Raw genomic sequence first — 19,261 nt, 5'->3', positions numbered from 1 at the left:
CTCTTCTTTTCATGATGTCATTGCTGTGCTGCTTTGACACCAGTCAGCTCAATCAGGACAAGGTAATTAAATAAGCATATTCCCCATGGAATCATGAGGATAGCAGGAGGAAGTGCAACACAGGGGGCAAAAAGGCTGATGAGCAGCACGTTTGTATACATACGCTTGGTAAGTCACTTTGCCAGCAAGAATATTACTCGTATGTCATGCGCCTTCCTCCCTCCCTGGAAGGAGGTCTATCTTTTCTCCTGCTTCCTCCCGCCTTTCAAAGTGAAAATGAAGATTATATCAGTCTAAATGGAATCTGAACTGACAGGGGGTTGTGTGGGGGACTTGTTTATTATGATTTGATATTGCTCCAGGCAACATGTGTAGTACAGAAGAGACCACCCAGCAAATTTCCTCTGAGGCGACACAGTCTTTGCCCCGCTTCCCTAAGCGTCACAGCTGTGTGGGTCAGGCTGGGCCAGGTAGGGATGCAGTGGGAGATCAGGATGGTGTATGGAAAAAGTTAGAAAACATATGGGTTGCACAGTGTGGTCTCCCATAGAGTTAAGCTAATGGGCAAAGTTGAGGCCTCTAGTGTTCCCCTTTTCTAAGTTTGTGTGTTTGGTTTTTTTCATGGGGCCAAAGTAACAGCTGCTGGAATTGTGATCCTAGGCAGATCTGATCAAGCTGAGGGAAAGCCCTGATTTAATCTTAAATACTTCTCTGTCAGTTAAGTGTTTTAAGCAATATATAAAGAGTGCAGCTACTCACAAATATTACTGCAATTGGCTAATCCTAACCTTTGACCCAGGGACAAGCAGGCAAGCCCTGGTGCACTTTCAGTGAAAATAACCAAAGAAAAATTTGACGAGCTGGATGTTGTTGTTTTTAAATTCCACCATGTACTGAAGTGGCACTATTCCATTTTAATTTTTAAGCGGCTTGACTCCTTAGTACATGCCACTGCATTAGAAACTTCAGTGAAAACTCCTAACTTTGAATGTCGCCATTGCTTAGCTTTGCTGGATTTCAACCAATTACTATTTGAATTCTATGAAATGCAAATTTTAATACAATAAAATACAATATAAGGAACAAAAGAAGTAATAAAAATTCAAAAATACAGCATCTAACACAGTCATTGAGATTGCTACAACAATCATAAAAATCACCGAGTGCTGTGCCAATTTTCAAGTCACCCATTGTGGGGGTGGGGAGGGGGAGAGTTTGGGAACAACTGGTTTGAATCATCATGTGACGTCGTATTTTATTTGTTTACTCAACTTTCCTCCCAAAACTAGATCTCAATTTTAAGTCTTTATATATATATATATGTACATATATATAGGAAAAATTAGTTCAAAATGAGTTCTGTAATGCCAAAAAGAATTGCGGAGCTGGAGGAACCAACACATGACAGCTGGCACAACTAAAACCTGCAGTGGCTTGCACTCAGAAGAGAAGAGAGTCCACACTGCAGATCCTGTGGCATGGTGGGGGAAGCAATTAAAAATAAGTTAACTACGTTAAGTCCTATGGGGGTGGTGGTGAGGCAGCCATGATGAAGTTCAATCACCAAAGCTCCTAGTGGGATTACATTCATCCCAAGAGCCAAGGAGTATCCAATGATGCATGGACATCTTATGTCTGTTTTTTTTACCAGACAATTAGTATTGATGCTCTTTATGTGTTGTAGGAGCAGGTACATTACCTTCCCTCCACCAGGTGCATATGGCACATAGTGGATTGACTGCACAGATGTGTTAACCAAATTTGTGTGATCTTTCTCATCCCAAAATCATGCCTTCTCATAGAGCACCCACTTCACATACAGCCTGCTAAGTGCATACAAACTAAGGCAAAGGCTGTTTACATACTCCTGTTTCCTCTGCATTCAATGTGCTCCCGCTGCCGGATTGGGAAGCGGTGTACACATGATGTTAGCCACAATCCATATCTGTCCTGTTGTTTCTCACACATGAAATTCTATGTTCTGATGTATTTCCCCTCCAAGCCAACTTTGAACTGAATTGAGACTTGAGACAAGGAACTGTGTTTTGGGCCAGAAATGTGTACATAGCCCTAGAGATCCACTGAAACTTTTTAGGTTGTCTTAATAAAATAATGGCATGCTTGTGCTTTGGTACTTCCACAGGCATTCTTTGGCACACAAAAAATATAATGGACAAATTTATCCTTCTGCTAATTATGGGGATTTGGAAGACAGTGGTAGCCATTCTCGTCTGCCTTTTAGGTGGAGTATCACAGGCTCCAAGAGACAGCAAGCTGACTATTTGAGGGATGGATCTGTGGCTGTTCTAAAATCAGTTGTGCTAATTAGTGGTTATCGGAGATAAAAGTAATCTTGGGTGGATGCGAGCTTGGTTAGAAGAAAGTCCTTTCTGTATGTTTAAGTATCTCACAAATATGTTGAACAGGATTGTGAAGATCCAATTACATGGAAGAATTGGAGACCCTAAAAAAATCCACAGGAACAACTGTCTTAACCCAGATTAAATGGTTAAGAAGAAAAAGAGAATCCCAAAATATCATGTAAGAAAAAGAGAGTGCTTCATCTTTAAAATACAAGCTGAATGTGGATGTTAAATGCCACATCAAATTAGTTTTATTATGAAAAGACTAAAGCATCTATCAAATGCTGCCGTTCTGCTCACGCAACAGAACTTCCTCCTCCTCTCCTGTCCCCTGAAACCCTCTATGCACCCTCAAAATCTGCTCCAGAGGATTGGGGGATGCTAAAGAACAGATTTTGAGAGCATGCGGGGAGATGAGAGGAAGCGGAAGTGCACCAAGGAATACATCTCTCCCTTCCTAATAAATAAACGTCAGCTTTAGGGTGGTTGATATTTTAATTAGCATTCATAGCTAACTGTTTGTCATAGCTATCTCGTTATCAATTAACATACTCCCAAATTTCTGAAAGTAATTGTGTCTCTGGGGGTTGTGGAATGCATTTGTCCTGCATAACATAGCACATGGAAGATAGTTTTCAAATTTTCCACTGATAGGATGCTTTGCTGCAGGACTTAATGAGAGAGACCTATTGTAACCGCTAACTAATACCCCGTAAATATCAGCACACAAAATAGACACCTGTTACACTGGGCCTAAATACCAGGAGGAACCTTCTTTAATGACAATGCAAACCCAGCACTGCTCTCTCATACTCTGAGCACTCTGCAGGCATTCCAGTTGTGTCCTCCAGATCTTCCTCTATTTGGCTGTCTTTGTTCCCTGCACATTCCTAAAGGAGTGGCCCAGCCTGATCCCAGCTGACTTCTTTTCTTCTTCATTTTTTAAATAAAAGTTTCTAAAACTTTGTATGCACAGATGTGTTTTAAATTAAGTTAGCCTATTACATACATAGTTAAAGCTATGGTTTCCCCAGTAGTGATGTATGGAAGTGAGAGCTGGGCCATAAAGAAGGCTGATCGCTGAAGAATTGATGCTTTTGAATTATAGTGCTGGAGGAGACTCTTGAGAGTCCCATGGACTGCAAGAAGATCAGACCTATCCATTCATAAGGAAATCAGCCCTGAGTGCTCACTGGAAGGACAGATCGTGAAGCTGAGACTTCAATACTTTGGCCACCTCATGAGAAGAGAAGACTCCCTGGAAAAGACCCTGATGTTGGGAAAGATGGAGGGCACAAGGAGAAGGGGATGTCAGAGGATGAGATGGTTGGATAGTGTTCTTGATAGTGGATAGTGGATAGTGTACCAGCATGAGTTTGACCAAACTGCAGGAGGCAGTGGAAGACAGGAGTGCCTGGCATGCTCTGGTCCATGGGGTCACGAAGAGTCGGACACGACTAAACAACTAAACAACAACAACATTACATACTACACTACATACATTATTTCCCTGAAGAGGGAAGCTGGGAGCTCCCCATATGCATCAGATTGAAAAATGTTGCCCAGAAGCTGCATTCATGCGCATGGTGTTAAGGAGAATATTATTCTATATGAGCAGCTACGCTTGCACTTCAGCTCAGCCTTCAATACTCATAACAGGTAACATTATTCCAGAAATACATTCTATTGCCTGCCAGTGAGAGTTCCTTTATATTAAATGACTGTATCTACTTCCCTTCCACATTATCCTTAATTTTATAGAGGGTGATATAAAGAAGATGAACCTCAGAAACGCCTTTGATCTGAACATCTTAATGAATAGCAAGACGCAGGCATTACAGGATTTACTGCGTGGCTCAGGATGTAACAGCATTGCTGAGTTAAATTGCTGGAGATGATAAAGGCATGTATAGTTTTGAGGGGGATATCAAGGGCATTTCTAATTTCCTCTTCTGATACAAGGAAATTTGCAGCACTTGTGGTGAATGGTAAAATACGAATTTTCCCTACCACAAGAACTTTAGTTCAAGATATATGTATCTTGTAGGGGTATTTTATTTTCCCTTCCCAATTCCTGAGATGTCTATATATTTAATTTTTTTTAAAAAAACAAAAACAAAAAAAAGTATATTTCATTTTATTCTGTAAAGGTTGAACATTTACTTGCAATTCCACATAAATCCTCATATGACCATCTAAAAATGAAAAAAAGTGGAAAGTGAATTCCTGATCAAGAACAAAGCAGTGCCCTGCCAATATTTGCGCCTGTGTCTTAGGTCTACTTTTTCTCCAGAGTCCTGTTGCTGTGAAGGTCCCTACTAACCTTGTGGAAAGGATGGGGGCATCAGGATCAAGTGTAGGCATTTTTCTTCATCCCACTAGGCCACAAAGAATGCATCTTGGGGGAGGGGGGGTCTACCTCTTAATCCAGTCTGAGTTCGTTGAATGATTCTAATAAAATACTTTTATATTCGAAGCAATGTGATGTGACAAAACATCACCTGATGTTATAGTCATCCAGTGATGAGCATACAGGTGTGAACCAGCTCATAATGAATGGAGGTCCATTATTTAATTGTGGATTGTTGTTCTGTTTCTACTTTCCCACAATGTGGCTTCTGGGATGTGAGATCCCATATAACAACTAAATTTCTCCATACATGCCAACTATTTTCTTTGCAGTAATGGTTGAATGAGCTGGAACAGTCTTCTAGCTTCAGTTTAGGTTCAAAATGGGAGGTGTCAAAATCATACAGCATGTCTTGTTTCAATGTGAGCCAAAGATATTGGCCATTTAATTAAAATGACTCATCATTTATATTTTTTCCATCACTGGAAACCAAATTGTCAGAAGAAGAATTCTTCTCATAATAGTTCAGCTGCATCCAATCAGCAACAAGAAAATGATGCTCTCTCTCTGTCTCTCGGATTGTGGATAAGAACTGAGAGGATCACACAAGTAAGCTTAAACACATGAATGAGAATGTGACCTAGCCTTTCTGCCAATTCCAGAGGTTTCTGATTTAAAGCTCTCTGATTGTGGTTCACCTCCAGTTCTAAAACCTATAATGCAACGCAGATGTTGTTAGGGGGTGACTGATGGACGGATGCAATTAATTTCCATTTCTCCATTGAGATAGAATACTAAAGTCTGGCGAATGTATTTGTCATGGTCCATCAAATCTATGAGGAGAAAATGGTAACTTGATCTTTGACCTTTCCCTCATAGATCATCATAAATTCATCAGTCTTTCTAATCAGACTGTTATACTTAAACAGTCCCCTGAACTTGAGCATTCATGACTCTTGGAGCAGTGGTTCATTATGGTCTGGTGGTTAAAGAGGGTTTAAAAACTCAGTTCAACATTTTTAACTGAGGTCAACAAGAGGTTATACATCTAATAATAATAAAAAGAGAAAGGTTCTCTCTTTCGTCAGGTAGTCAATCGAGCGTCATTATTTGCTGCTGCTGAAGGAGCATTAGAGAACTGATGTGAGGCATGAGCCCTGAGAGGACCCAGCCACCCCCTGGAAGGACAATACCACCTGCTCATTTGGCCGTGACTTTCAAGAAAGTTGAAGGGTCTGGGTATATCTGGGCATGCCATGGATCCAGCAAAGAGTGAAAACAAGCCAGCTGCTATAGGTGAAAACAATAACACCTAACCCGGGTGATTCCTACTGCCTTTTGTATCTCCCACTAGTATAACATTAAAATCAGGATTAATGGGCAAAAGGCCTAACTTGTGTAATGGTTATGATGGCATCTCTGAGCGAGATGCAACTCTCAAAGCCCCACAGACTTTTTCTTTAGTCAGTCCATTTAGGGCATTGCTAGGTATTTAAAAGACTAGGTTCCTGGGGCCAAAGGATACGGTGTTCAGTAAAAAATTTGCACATGCTCGTTGATATGTATAAGCAATTTTGGGCTACCTCAATTCCTGTTCTCCCAGTAATCCATCCAACTGCCCTGTAAGGGTGACCACCATGCATAAGGTTGAGGTTGCAAGGCCTGGTTTTTTGATTCACAGCTCACACTTTAACCACTACACTACACCAGTCCTCACAAATCTTTGCACTCTGTATCCCTCTAAAAAGTACCAGAAAAACAATCATTCGTCACCAGCAAGATGCTGGTTGATCTCTGGAATAGAAAAATGGCACAAATGGTTAACATAATCACTCCCCTCCCCAAACCTCTCTCCCATCAGGAAGTGCTCAAGCTTCTTGGATTCTTGAGGAACCAGGGGTGATGAAGCAACTGGAAAGAGTTAGAGCAAAGCTGAAGGAAGACTTGCAATGAATCTGACTGAGAATGGGCTAGAGCTCATTTTGGGAACTACCCCACAGCACTCATCTACTTTGCTGCCAATGTTGCATTAGCACAGTGCTGGCCAACAGAGATTTTATTTAGGAGGTCTTATATTTGAACATCTTGTGTAGCGAGGAGGAACCTTTGGATGCCATCTGTGATCAATCTGCAAAACACTTTGTTGGTAAAGTCACTCATATTCCCTTACTTAGACTCCACATTTAGAGCAGGATCGGTGGTTGTGACCGTAGCATCTGCTTGTCATCTTTTAATGTGTATGTTTGCCTGGAGGTTAGAGACCGACCACATGCCCTCTTGATCCTTGTCTGTTCTGGCTGGTGAAAGCCAATGAAGGAGGCCTGACTGATTGGGTGGCTGGAGTTGAATGCATCTGTTATGGAAGGTGTGGTACCATCTATTTTAAGCAAAGCAGTAGAAAAACCTCTGCTTTTTATATATATAAAAAAATCCTCATTGGACTCTGCTCTTTTACACCATGGAAATGTACTTTGTTCCCCTCACTCCTCCACTGAACAAAGGCTATTCAAGCATGTACCTCAGCACACTGGCCATTACCTGCAATGGGGCATCCATGTTTATTTATTTATGTATTTATTCCTATATTTATTAGTCATCTAACAATTAATATCCTCTGGGTGACATAGAACACATAATAAAAACAATAAAACCACATAATGCAAAATACAATTTTAAAAGACAGCATTAAAACAGTTAATATAAAACATAAAATGGTTAGATGCCATACAGTAAGTGACAATGCCTTATTATATGAGCCCCTAAACCTTTTCCAGATTTATGAAGAGGGGCGCCAACCTACTTTCCTTTTATATTTCTGCATCCCATTTGTACATCCAGAGCCCAGCACCTCCCCAGGACTGCTCCTCCAGGTTACTTGTGCTTATCAGTATGTTACTTTTGGAGCCCTGGAGAAGAATACGCTGATTCAGTGTACATATGGGAGATGCATATGACCTTCCATAGGATGTAATAACCAGCATGCAGTGGTGCAAGTGTGACTGGCCAGGGTGGAGGTAGGAGGAAAGCGATCCTTGCCTGAATGTTCCATTGTGTTGCAGAATTAAATTGCAGAATAATAGCTGCAACATGACCACTAGCAATCTCATAGCTGTCAAGTGTCCCTTATTTGAAGGGACAGTCCCTTATTCCAGCGCCATGTCCCGCTGCTGTCCCTTATTGATGGATGTCCCTTAAATGTCCCTTAAATGATGTCCCTTAAATTTCAAAGGAAGCAGCTCCTCTCCCTCCCTCCCTGCCGGCCAGGGAGGAGGGAGGCTCCAACTGTGTTGCTTGGCTGTGTTGCTCACCCAATAAGAAGTCTAAGAACGACTGGGGGTGGAGCCTGCATGCCTTGTGTGTGGCTAGTTAATGCAAGCTGAGGGGTTTTTTGAATGCTGGACGCCATTTTGTTGCATGTGCTGCTGCAAACTTTGCAGTGCAAAGCCAGGCCGGGGAGCCATCTTAAGTTGAGGCTGCATAGGCCTTGTGGTGCATGTGATTCAGATTCTATTCAGTTGAACCTCTGGTTACAAAGTTGGTTGGACAGTGTTCTCGAAGCTACCAGCATGAGTTTGACCACACTGCAGGAGGACAGGAAGACTGGAGTGCCTGGAACAGGTGAGGCTGCAGGTCCCTTATTTTGGCTGCTGGTCCCTTGTTTTCAAGGCTGCTGGTCCCTTATTTTCAAATCTGTAAGTTGACAGCTATGCAATCTACTCTGACAAATTCAGCATTAATGAATGTACAAAATCCAATGCCTTCATCTTGCCAGAGAGAGAGAGAGTGGGTGGAGTTATGCCAGAGGCTGCAAGGAAATTCCAGGGCATTTGACTTTACTTTCCAAATTTGGACTTGATTAATTTTTCAGCGCTGTTACTTGTCTTACACCCCCAAACCCCAAAGCTGGTTTTGAAAGTGTCGGTCTTTTTATGCAGTGTTGCTTCTGCCTCCGTGATTGGTGATGACTTTCATAAATATATTGTGTGTCCTTGCACTGTCAGTCTAGCAGCAAGCAGACTGCAGAGGCGGATTTAAGGCAACACAATTGGTTCTGCCGCACTGCGTGCCAAGCCTAGGAGGGTGTTGCAGGGTGTCACAACTATGATGTAGTTAACTGAGCAGAATGGAAGGCAAGAGGCTGGGTGGGTGGGTAGGTGGGTGCAACAGGGCCCCGCTGAAATTTGAAACACCAAAGTCCACCCCTGCAGACTGCCATGAGATTCAAATGGTGAAATGGAAAAAGTTGGAAAACACATCCTTTTGCCAGTCTTTTGTTTCAGGGCTGACACATTTGCCATCCCATTTAACTTAAAAGGCAAGTCTGTTAGCTCTTGCCTCATATGAGTGAGTCTAGTATGTGACCTCTTGCCTTTAATAAGAGTCTAGAATATATGAAAAGCACTTACAGCTTTGACAGTTGTATTAAGTATCCCATTTCCCCTCCTTGAAAGGAAACCACAAAAAGGTATTTAAATCCGCTTTCTACTAGAAATATCCGTGAACATTTTGAGGAAAGCTCAGGAACCTGATGAAACGAGTCTGTCAACCTAAGCCCCAGATATTTTTACACAGTTAATCAAATATTTCAGTATATATTCTCTTCAGCTATACAAATTGCCTGTTTTCAAAGGGTGTTTCCAAAGGCATAGATACTGACTATGTAAAGGAAACATATTTTGAAAGGACTGACTGCTCCCCTGTGATCAGAGAAAGAAAGAAAATATGAAAATTATCACACAGTAAAACAGAAAGAACCACAAGTGACTAAAAAAACCAGCCTTAAAGACTAACAAATATATTGGAGAACAAAGTTTTGCCACAATATTATTTTGTCTTTGAGGTGCCACAAGAGTCGAGACTCTCTGGTTTCTGCTGCTGCAGACAAAACCAGCCTACTCTCTAGAATTTGTCATAGTAAAATTAAAAGCTGTCCTGTGGATTTGATAGTGCAAGGGGTGTGTTTCCTCTAGACCCAGCCAACACATTTATCTTTCAGGAGTATTTGAACCCTGGCTTTAGGAAAACAATCCCCCTCTCTAGCTATCACATAATCAGTCCTCCTCCCTACACCCTCCAAGGAAAAATATACTTCCTGCTTTCTTCCTTGCCAACACTGCAGGCCAAAGAAGACAAGCTTTGCCTATCCAGAGATTCCTGAGGCTCAAACTCTATTGCAAAGCACATCTGAGGTAGTCAAGTCCCAAGGCCTAAAGATTGTCATATATTTGGTCATTTTTAATGTTTTAGTCAGTTAGTCAGCTTCAATATTGACACTTTTTCAGTGGTCATCCCATTTACAAGATAGCTGGGGGCGAGAACAATTCACTCATAGATTTGTCAAGCTTCATATTAAAGGTGCCATTCCCTAGCACTTTTATATGAAATACACATGAAGACTCATTGTTTCTCTTCTGAATGGTTCAGAATATAGCAAAGCCAAGCAGGGTCCGGTTTGGTTTCAAATTGGAAGTGTTGGGATTCCAGCATTGCAAGGGGTTGGGCTAGATGGATGACCCTTTGCATTCCTTCCTACAATTCTATGTATGATGCAGCGGAATTTCTTCCCACATCATGATTAAAATTTGGTAGGGCCATGGCAGCCCAGTTAAAGTTGCTTTGGGATTTTTTATTTGACCTGTGTTGAGTCCAGATTTTTTTTGGCTTGGGCATGATGCTCTTATTGCCCCCTGCATTATAACTGCTCTTATTGTTGTTATTTAATTGAGATACTACTTAATGCCAAAATAGGCTTCTACATTATATTTGTGTGCTTTAATCTGCATATGAATGCATATAGGTAAAAGGTAAAGGAAACCTGGACAGTTAAGTCCAGTGAAACGCAACTATGGGTTGTGGTGCTCATCTTGCTTCAGGCTGAGGGAGCTGGTGTTTGTCTGCAGACAGCTTTCCGGGTCATGTGGCCAGCAGGATGAAACTGCTACTGGTGCAACGGAATTCTGTGATGGGTGGCAGAGAGCATGAAAATACCATTTACCTTCCCGCCACAGTGATACCTATTTATCTACTCCAGTTGGTATGGTATGCTTCCGAACTGCTAGGTTGGCAGAAGCTGGAACAGAGCAACAGAAGCTCACCCCGTCACACGGATTCAAACTGCTGACCTTCCAATCAGCAAGCCCAAGAGGCTCAGCGGTTTAGACCATAGCGCCACCCACTCCCTTTTATGAATGCATATATTAGTGAAAGTAACATGCCAAATGCATTATGTTCGGGAAGATTGCTTTGCTAAAACGTGCACATTAGGGGAAATGGCATGCAAGAATGTGTATATTAGGATAAGTTTGCACAAAAATGCTGGTGAATTTTCATGAGGACTTAAAAACAAATCTCAAACTGATATGGAAATGTGGAGAACTGAATTTAAGATGGGAACATATGAGAAACTGTGGAGAACCAAAGTTGACATATTTGCCTATTCTTAGTGGAGAATGTAAGTGCAAACAGTAGGTGATCTCCAAATTTGTCGTACTCTGAGTATGACTGTTGGATATCAACCAGTGTCATTTGGAAACACGGTGGAGACAACATTAGCTGTTCGAATCTAGTGTTTCCCTTGCTGAAAAGATTAAACATTATTTTATTAAACATAAAATAAATCATTTATAATTGCCACTTGTTTCTGCATGAGAGCCTAAACCACTGTTCTGTGAGAAGCCAGGTTAAAGGGCAACTTGGAAGTTATTTTGGCTTGACCATTTACAATTTGACTATGAGGGTAGCAGAACAGGATTTTTATTGTCTCCATGTAAAGCCAAAGTTATGGTTATGCACAGGTCACCCACCTCAGTCCATAGTTCTAACAGTACATTCCCCATTTTCAACCCTCACAGTTGGCCTTTCTCATGCACTTAGATACTTAGCATCTGTCTCTGATTAGTGAAGCTGGTGGCTAAAATCAATAGACCGTCTTAGCTGTGAAATATAGCTCCATCCTCCTGACTTCAGCTATCTGTTAGAAAATTCACTCCAGGACCTCCTCCTCCTCTTCCTTCTAATGTGCAAATTGGTTTACAATCTTCCAGTCTTCCTGTTGTTGTTTTATTTACCTGTATTAAAAGCTACTTTTTCTTGTTAGGGATGCTCAAGGATTTTGTTTGGTCACATTTTTGAAGGAACCAATCTGATTAACACTTCCTGAACAAAGTGTTCAGCAATGTGTATGGAAGCCTGCTCCTTCATGTGAGCTTCCTTTTCTGAATTGAGGTAACTGTTAGTGCCTGCTATTAACCCTGATGTCTTGTACAAAGCTAGCTATAAATCATGTTAGCATGTTCACAGAACAATGCCTTCAGTTTGAGGACAAAGTTTTCCCACCCTACTGCAATTTAGATGCAATGTAAACACTGTTCTGTAACCTTTTTTATTTTAAGTGCCAACAGTCTGGTTCCATCCTGGTTCAAGCAGAGCCTGTCCCATTTGTACAGGCCTGGCGTGCTCCAAAACATTCCTCAGGGCCTAACAAATCCAAACCGCTTCTCCTAACACCACCATTTTTATAGGTTTTGTTGAAATATAGCAGCCAATGCAAAGAAAACAACAGAGGGGGGAAAGACATAGGGGCAGTGCAAGAGGCTGGATATTATCTTAATAAGAAACAGTTGGTACACAGGAGATTGTCAAAACAACCAAATTCCATGAGTAGGATAGAGACTTTTGTATATGCAAGTTCAAGGTGTATGAAATAAAGTCCCACAGATGGTGTGAAATTGTTCTGGGTTCTCAATACTCCTAGCAACACATAGGTTATGTATTATTTTTTCAGTGATGGCCAAGGTCCACATATTTTTATACCACAGGGAAAACTGGAGATCTTGTAGCATTTTCCATTTCTGTGCTACAGAGATCCTGGCAGCAGCCAGGTTAAAAGTTCAATAGATCGAAAAGTTTTCATCGGGTCATCATCCCAATAATTCAACTAAGAGATTAATGGAAAAGACTGGATAGGATGTTTCATTATATTAGATATTTTCTGATAAACCACAGTCCAAAGTGATGAAGCTGAAGGGCATTCCCCCCAAATGTGAAATTTCCCCTTCTTCCATGTCCTCACCCACAGTCTTGGGTAAGGTGTGAGGTTCCCAACACCACCATTGAGACTACACAGCTGTGCCTGTCTAGCTGGCTGGTTGTGGTGGGGAAATGAAGTGTTTAGGAACTGCATAAAGTGGCAGATGGAAAGGTAAGTTGGTGAATGTGATAGCTGATGGATTAATTAATGTAATATGTGTGCAGTAAGGTGAAAACTGGGTAGGTTTTATTTTTTAATTGCATGTGCACTCAGTTCTTCCCACAAGGAGGTAAAGATTCCATATTGGGGTTGTCCCATTATATAATAGAAACTAAGTCTCTCTGAATCAGCTAGCTAACTGTCCAATTAACTGTTTTAACTACTGCATTACCCTGACTATCCACTTAAGTAGCTTTTGTAAATTAAATAGTATATACTGAGACAGTTCCCAACTTGGGAGTTCCAAAGTGGTGTACACAGATAGCCAGAGAGAGAGAGAGAGAGAGGATGGGGTTTTGACTGTGAGATCCATGTATCCCTACAAGGTGAGACAAAGTTAAGTTGCATTTTGCAAGCTGTGTGTGAAATGCAGCTTGCCGGCAAATACGGTACGTAGACTGTGCTGCTGACAGAGGTTGGCCTCTTCCAAGCCACTGAAGAGCAAATGAGGTTTCTGAGTGGCAGTCCAAAATTCCCATATGATGTCACTTAGTGGCTACTGTAATGGATTATGACATCATCATGTATGGTATTACTTTATTTTAAAAACAAAGAAAGAAAGTCTTGCCATTGGTGGTGCAAAATGTTTTCAAAAGGGCTGTCATCTGCTTGGAATCAGAAAAGTTCCACCCTGGGTTGTGCCTGGATTTGATGCTGAAAATGGAAGTGTTAAAGAAAACCTTACATTTTAGATGCAAAGGAGAGACTGGACTGGAGAGTATACCATAAACATGCCTCTAGGCACAGCCTTAGAGCAAAACTACACCAAATAAGAAGCATGTGGTTGCCGCCAAAAATGGCAGACTAATCATGTCCCCTATGTGTCATGTGTTGTACTGTATATCTCCATATCCTGACAGCCTTGGTCAGTATTGTCTAAGCACTCTAAACCAATGATTTTTAAACCATTTTCCAAAGAAGCTTGGCGCTCCATGAAAGCTTGTTAGTCAGAGTTCCATGATGAGAAGAATGGCAAAAAGCTGCTCCAAAGTGTCATGGCTAATTGTCTCCTGCAAGGTGCATATGCAGAAGGCAGTGCTAGCTGCATTCTAAAATGTACCGTATTTTTCGCCCTATAGGACGCACTTTTCTCCCTCCAAAAATGAAGGGGAAATCTGGGTGCGTCCTATGGGGCGAATGCAGGCTTTCGCTGAAGCTTGCAGAGCCTCTCCAGGCTTCAGGAAGACATCCGCAGCCTAGGCAGCCCTGTGGGAGGTCCCGCAGGGATGTCTAGGCTGCGGATAGCAGCCTGCTTCCCGGAGCGTCGGGCGCTCTGCTTTCAGGGCGCCCGGCGCTTCGGGAACACATCCGCAGCCTAGGCAGCCCTGCGGGAGGTCCCGCAGGGATGTCTAGGCTGCGGATAGCAGCCTGCTTCCCGGAGCGTCGGGTGCCCTGAAAGCAGAGCGCCCGGTGCTTCGGGAACACATCCGCAGCCTAGGCAGCCCTGCGGGAGGTACCCGCAGGGCTCCCCACGCTGCAGATAGCAGCCTGCTGCCCGGCGCGCAGAGCACCCTGAAGCAGAGCGCCCCGCGCGCCGGACAAACATCCGCAGCGTGGGGAGCCCTGCAGGAGTTCCCCGCAGGGCTCCCCACGCTGCGGATAGCAGCCTGCCGCCCGGCGGGCGAGGCGCCCTGAAGCAGAGCACCCCGCTCGCCGGACATACATCCACAGCGTGGGGAGCCCTGCAGGAGTTCCCCGCAGGGCTCCCCACGCTGCGGATAGCAGCCTGCCGCCCAGCGGGCGGGGCGCCCTGAAGCAGAGCGCCCCTCGCGCCGGGCAGACATCGGCCAGCCCCACAAGCTCGGGGGACAGCAGGGAGGCGCAGCGCCGCCATCCCGCTGTTCCTCGACCTGGTTCGGTTTTCCCGACCTGCTTTTGGGGGGGGAAATAAAGGAAAAATATTTTTTCCTTTATTTGCCCCCCAAAAAACTAGGTGCGTCCTATGGGACGGAGCGTCCTATGGGACGAAAAATACGGTATTCTCAGCCCACTTTAGTTGATGACTAGGATCAGGAGTGTTCTCCAAAATCTTCTGCCACACACAAAAGATGAATTGATGCATGTGAAAGTGCCTTGAGGGTTGATAATCTTGAACACCACTGCTCTAAATCAGACATCTCAGTTACTGTCCTGTATTAGTTGATGTATATGGTTTTTGTAGCATCAAGGTAACAGGAGCTCTTGTAGTGCAAAACCTAAAACACACCACCTTCACAGTTTAACATTTCCATGCTACTTTTGAGTGTTTAAAGCACCTTGTACAAATTATTCAGTAATCCTTACAGCTTTGTAATAAGGGTCAGTGTTGTTATTCACATATTGCAGAATCCTGATAAGTTTATGGCTAAGGTGAGATATAAACCATCCACTTGCCAGTTCATAATCCTACTGAAAAATGATGGATCTGTTGAGGAAGATGTTATTAAAGATGCTATTTATAGAGGTCAATAGCATTAACACATTCCACCATGATAACTATTTTTTCTTTCTCTTTTCTTTCAGGCCCCCCTGTAAGTACCAGAACTTACATCTGTGTGTGTTGTGAAGAATGCATCTGGTGGTAAGGTGACTGGGCACTGGGGGAGAGGGATGAACATTCCTGAAACATCAGGAATTCTTAATGGACAGAAAGGGCTTAACTGATAAACTGCTGCTGCTCTCATTCACAAAAGATTCAACTGCCCGTGCCACCTGCTCTTCCATATTTTTGGTACCTGTATATTTTGTTGTGGGAGGACCAGAAACATTCCGAGGCTCTCGCAAGCTTACTTAGAGAGCATTTATTTTATGACATTAAAAAATCTCTGGGAGATCCAGGGCAAAAAGTTAAGACGGGTGAGTGAAAATAAGAAAACTCTTATGTCCTCTCCGCTGATCTCCTTGCATCTCTCTCAGTTTGTGTCCTTAAGAAAATGCAGCAACTAACTAATTTCTGAAAACACTATAGTTTTACAGACCCCAAGTGCTGCAAAACTGCTTGGTCCCAATAGTGCCAGCATGAAGTAGTCTGCCATAAAATGCAGTCAATGAAAAATGCACTAGCCCAACGTGTGTACATCTGTCCATGTATCTGTTTCATTTACACTGCTGCCAAATGTCCAGCTGGCACGGAGCATGGCTAGGGTGCATGTTGCTGGATGTGATCCTGCTCTTCCTTACGTGTCTGTGAACATGTAAGCAGGGAGGATCATGGGAACTCCTTTCTGAGTCAGGCCATTGGTTGCCATCTGCTCTAACCAACAGGTTGTCCCCAGCCCTGCTACCCATGCTTTTTTTTAACTGAAGATGCTACAGATTGGAATAAAGATATTCTGTATGCAACATGTGCACTCTATCCACTGAGCTATGGCCCTTGTGAAACCAACCAAAAGGAAGTTTGGAAAAAAGGAAAATATGCATTACATTTTCCTGGGGTCTGTGTACAGACTTTAGAATATTTGTCATTTAGACTGCTGTGTGATTCCTATTAGCTGTATGTGGTAGGGGCTTAAAACAATGAGCCCAACCTCACTGTTCATTGCTAAGCAAAGAGTGTGATGTTTATGTTGTGAATTATGGCATTTGATTTGCTACAGTTGGCCATGACTGCATTATTTTCTGGCCATTGATTTTCCTGCCTTTAAACCAATTTGGTGGGCGCATGGTGCTTATTTTCTTGCCTTGTGAACAGATTGGTGATTGTGTGTGGTATCTGTCTTATATAAATAACTTAAAATAATAATTTAAATAACTTATAATATACTACTTGCATTCGATGTTTTTCTGCTTCGTGTTGATTTACAATGCCTCCTCATACCTCCACACAGAATTTGTGACTGTGGGCCTCCCGTGTCTAGACGTTTGAGATATTTCGGGATCTCAGACTTGCTGGAAGTCTCTCATCTCATTTACTTTAATGCCCAGACACGTAGTCAGAAGAAACACAACATACCCGACAAAATATGGCCTGTTTCTTCACATCTTCAAGAGCTGTTTGGAACCTGCATTCCAAAGCCGAGAAGCTGAGGACTTTCTTAACAATGCTGATTTGTTGAACAAAACCCAGAAGGGTTTCCTCATTCATGTAGCCTTGTATAACAGCATTGTGTAGGCTCAAACCATAGCTGACACCCATTTGTTGCACAGACTATTTGACAGTCTCCGCCATGGGCATATGGTTGTGTCGTCCAGCCAAGAGTCAAGCTATCAGACCTGGCTTGCTAGAGAGATGCTTTGGGGCTGTAATTCTGTAACCATGTATTTATTATTTATTTGTGTTTCACAATTGTATCATGCCTTTCCTCTAAGTTGTTCAAGATACAGCAGAGGTGGGTTTAGGGCAGCGTGACTGGTACCCCGGCAAAGGGGCCTAGGGGGCACCTTCCTGCCTTCTTCTCAAAGTCTAGTAAGCGATGGGCTTTGGGAAGCAGGTGTGAGGGCTCTAGCAGGATCCTAGAGTCCTCCTGTCTCCTTCCCAAAGCCTAGTTAGTGCTTGCCCAGCTTTGGGAAGGGGGCAGGAGGACCCTGCCAGAGCCTCACACCTCCTTCCCAAAGCCCTGCACCTCACTTACCCAGCTTTGTGAAGGCAGTTTTGGGATGGAGGGGTGTCAAATTTTGGCCTCGCACAGGGCTTCGTATTACCAAGGTCCGCCCCTGGATACAGTATACATAGGGTTATCTCCTTTTATCCTGTAGGCAACCATTTCAGGTAGGTTATTCTGCTGGGACAGAGAGTGACTTAACCAAAGGTAGTTTCACAGCTTACTAGGGATTTTGAACCCAGGTCTTCCACATACAGGTCCAAACACAGTATCTGCTTTAACACAAGGGAGTACATGTGCCTGAAGAAATTTAGAGCTGAGCCAAAGGTTTTATTGATTCCTTTTCTGGCTCAAACATGGGGTTTTGGAGAGGAACAGGCAGAAGTTTCATGAAACCACACACACGCTTCACCTGCTTTCACAGCTGTTGCCACTTGTTTATGATTATATGTGGTATCATTCTAAAGCCAATTCAGAGTGAGGACTATTTCTCTCTGCTCTCACGCTGGCATCTTCTGAGTAGGAAGCACACAGGAAACTGCCAGGCAGAAGCAGGGAGTTTAGAAGCTATTGTAGCAAATGGAGCAAGCATTTTGCATATGTTTGTGTCCCTTATAAATCACCAAACATCCCCTCCCCCCAACTTTGCAGCTTGCAGCCAGGGTGGTCAAGTTGTGGGGCATTTTGGCTCCGCGCTAGTAAACAGGATTGGACAGTTGATGTGCTTAAGAGTTCTGCATTCCAGTTTTTTACACAAATTGTTTCCAGCAGCGACCTATACTATTGATACAATATAGTCCGCCTGCCATCATCCATCATGTGTGTGCGTGCTTAGATGCAGGGTGGGGGGAAGAGAGAAAGGATCTCTTTAGCTCCTTCTTTTATTGTAACTTTCCTTTGAATCGGTCACGCCTGAAGAGGAGTCACGCCGACAACATATTTGAACAACTGGCTCTTTTGAAAGACTACAACATATTTGAGCAAATAGCTGTCGTTTATCCAAGCACTCTCCTTCTCACTCACGTAGGGTGTGCTTGTTCTGTGCTTGTTCGCTGCACATACTCTCCTATGCTAGAATGAATCTACATGGACTAATAATGCCAGTTAATCCCAGTGCAGAAATGCACCTGCTGACTGCACAGCAGTGGGAGTGAATAGTAGCAGCGGGTGTGGTTCACAATTGTACTCAACAAGCTACATATCCTTCTTTAGTGAGCCCCACATCTTTGTCTAGGATACACAAGGCTAACTGCGCCAAGTCAGTTGTATCTGGCCCAGTCTTGTCTACTCTGACTTCCAATAGCTTGCCAGAGTGTCTGGAAACTCCTAGCTTTCCTGTCTATGATCACTTAACTGGAGATGCCACAAATTAAACATAGGGCACCTTATCTGCACAAAGAATGTGCTCTACCGCCACTGGAGTGGTATTCGTCACATCCAAGATTCAGTTAGCTTATGTCTTTATTGTTTCTCTGTACCAATCCAATTGCCCATGCTCCTTGTGCCAACTTGTCCTTTGCTGTGTTTCTTTTCAGGGTCCTTCAGGAAGACCTGGGCTTCCGGTAAATATTTTCCCCCCTTTTTGTGTTTCTTCTCCTCTCTTCTTCCTTTCTTGCCAGCTGCCTAAAGTCTGTGAATACTGGGGAGGAGATAGCTGCCTACCCATTGCAAAAGAACATATTGTCAGACAATAGGTGTAGACGATATAGTACCCTTTAGATGGTTTTGGACTCACATCAGCTTCATCCTCAGCCAGCATGGCTACTGCTCAGTCCAGTAA

General features: G+C 43.0%; 1 protein-coding gene across 6 annotated transcripts in view; it reads left to right on the top strand.

Annotated features, from left to right (window-relative positions):
• The window catches only part of COL13A1 (collagen type XIII alpha 1 chain), a 194,051-nt gene that overhangs the window by 80,656 nt on the left and 94,134 nt on the right, over window positions 1-19,261 (top strand). For all 6 annotated transcript variants that reach the window (XM_083614301.1, XM_083614299.1, XM_083614298.1 and 3 more), the window contains one exon: window positions 19,017-19,043. The gene's annotated coding sequence lies outside the window, so the exon portion shown is untranslated. The remainder of the gene's footprint in view (window positions 1-19,016; window positions 19,044-19,261) is intronic.

Source organism: Podarcis filfolensis (assembly GCF_964270895.1).
Source record: "Podarcis filfolensis genome assembly, chromosome: 5".
In the NCBI taxonomy this organism is placed as follows: Eukaryota; Metazoa; Chordata; class Lepidosauria; order Squamata; family Lacertidae; genus Podarcis; species Podarcis filfolensis.
The sequence above is the reverse complement of the archived record's forward strand: the minus strand, read 5'-3'. Positions and strand labels throughout refer to the sequence as shown.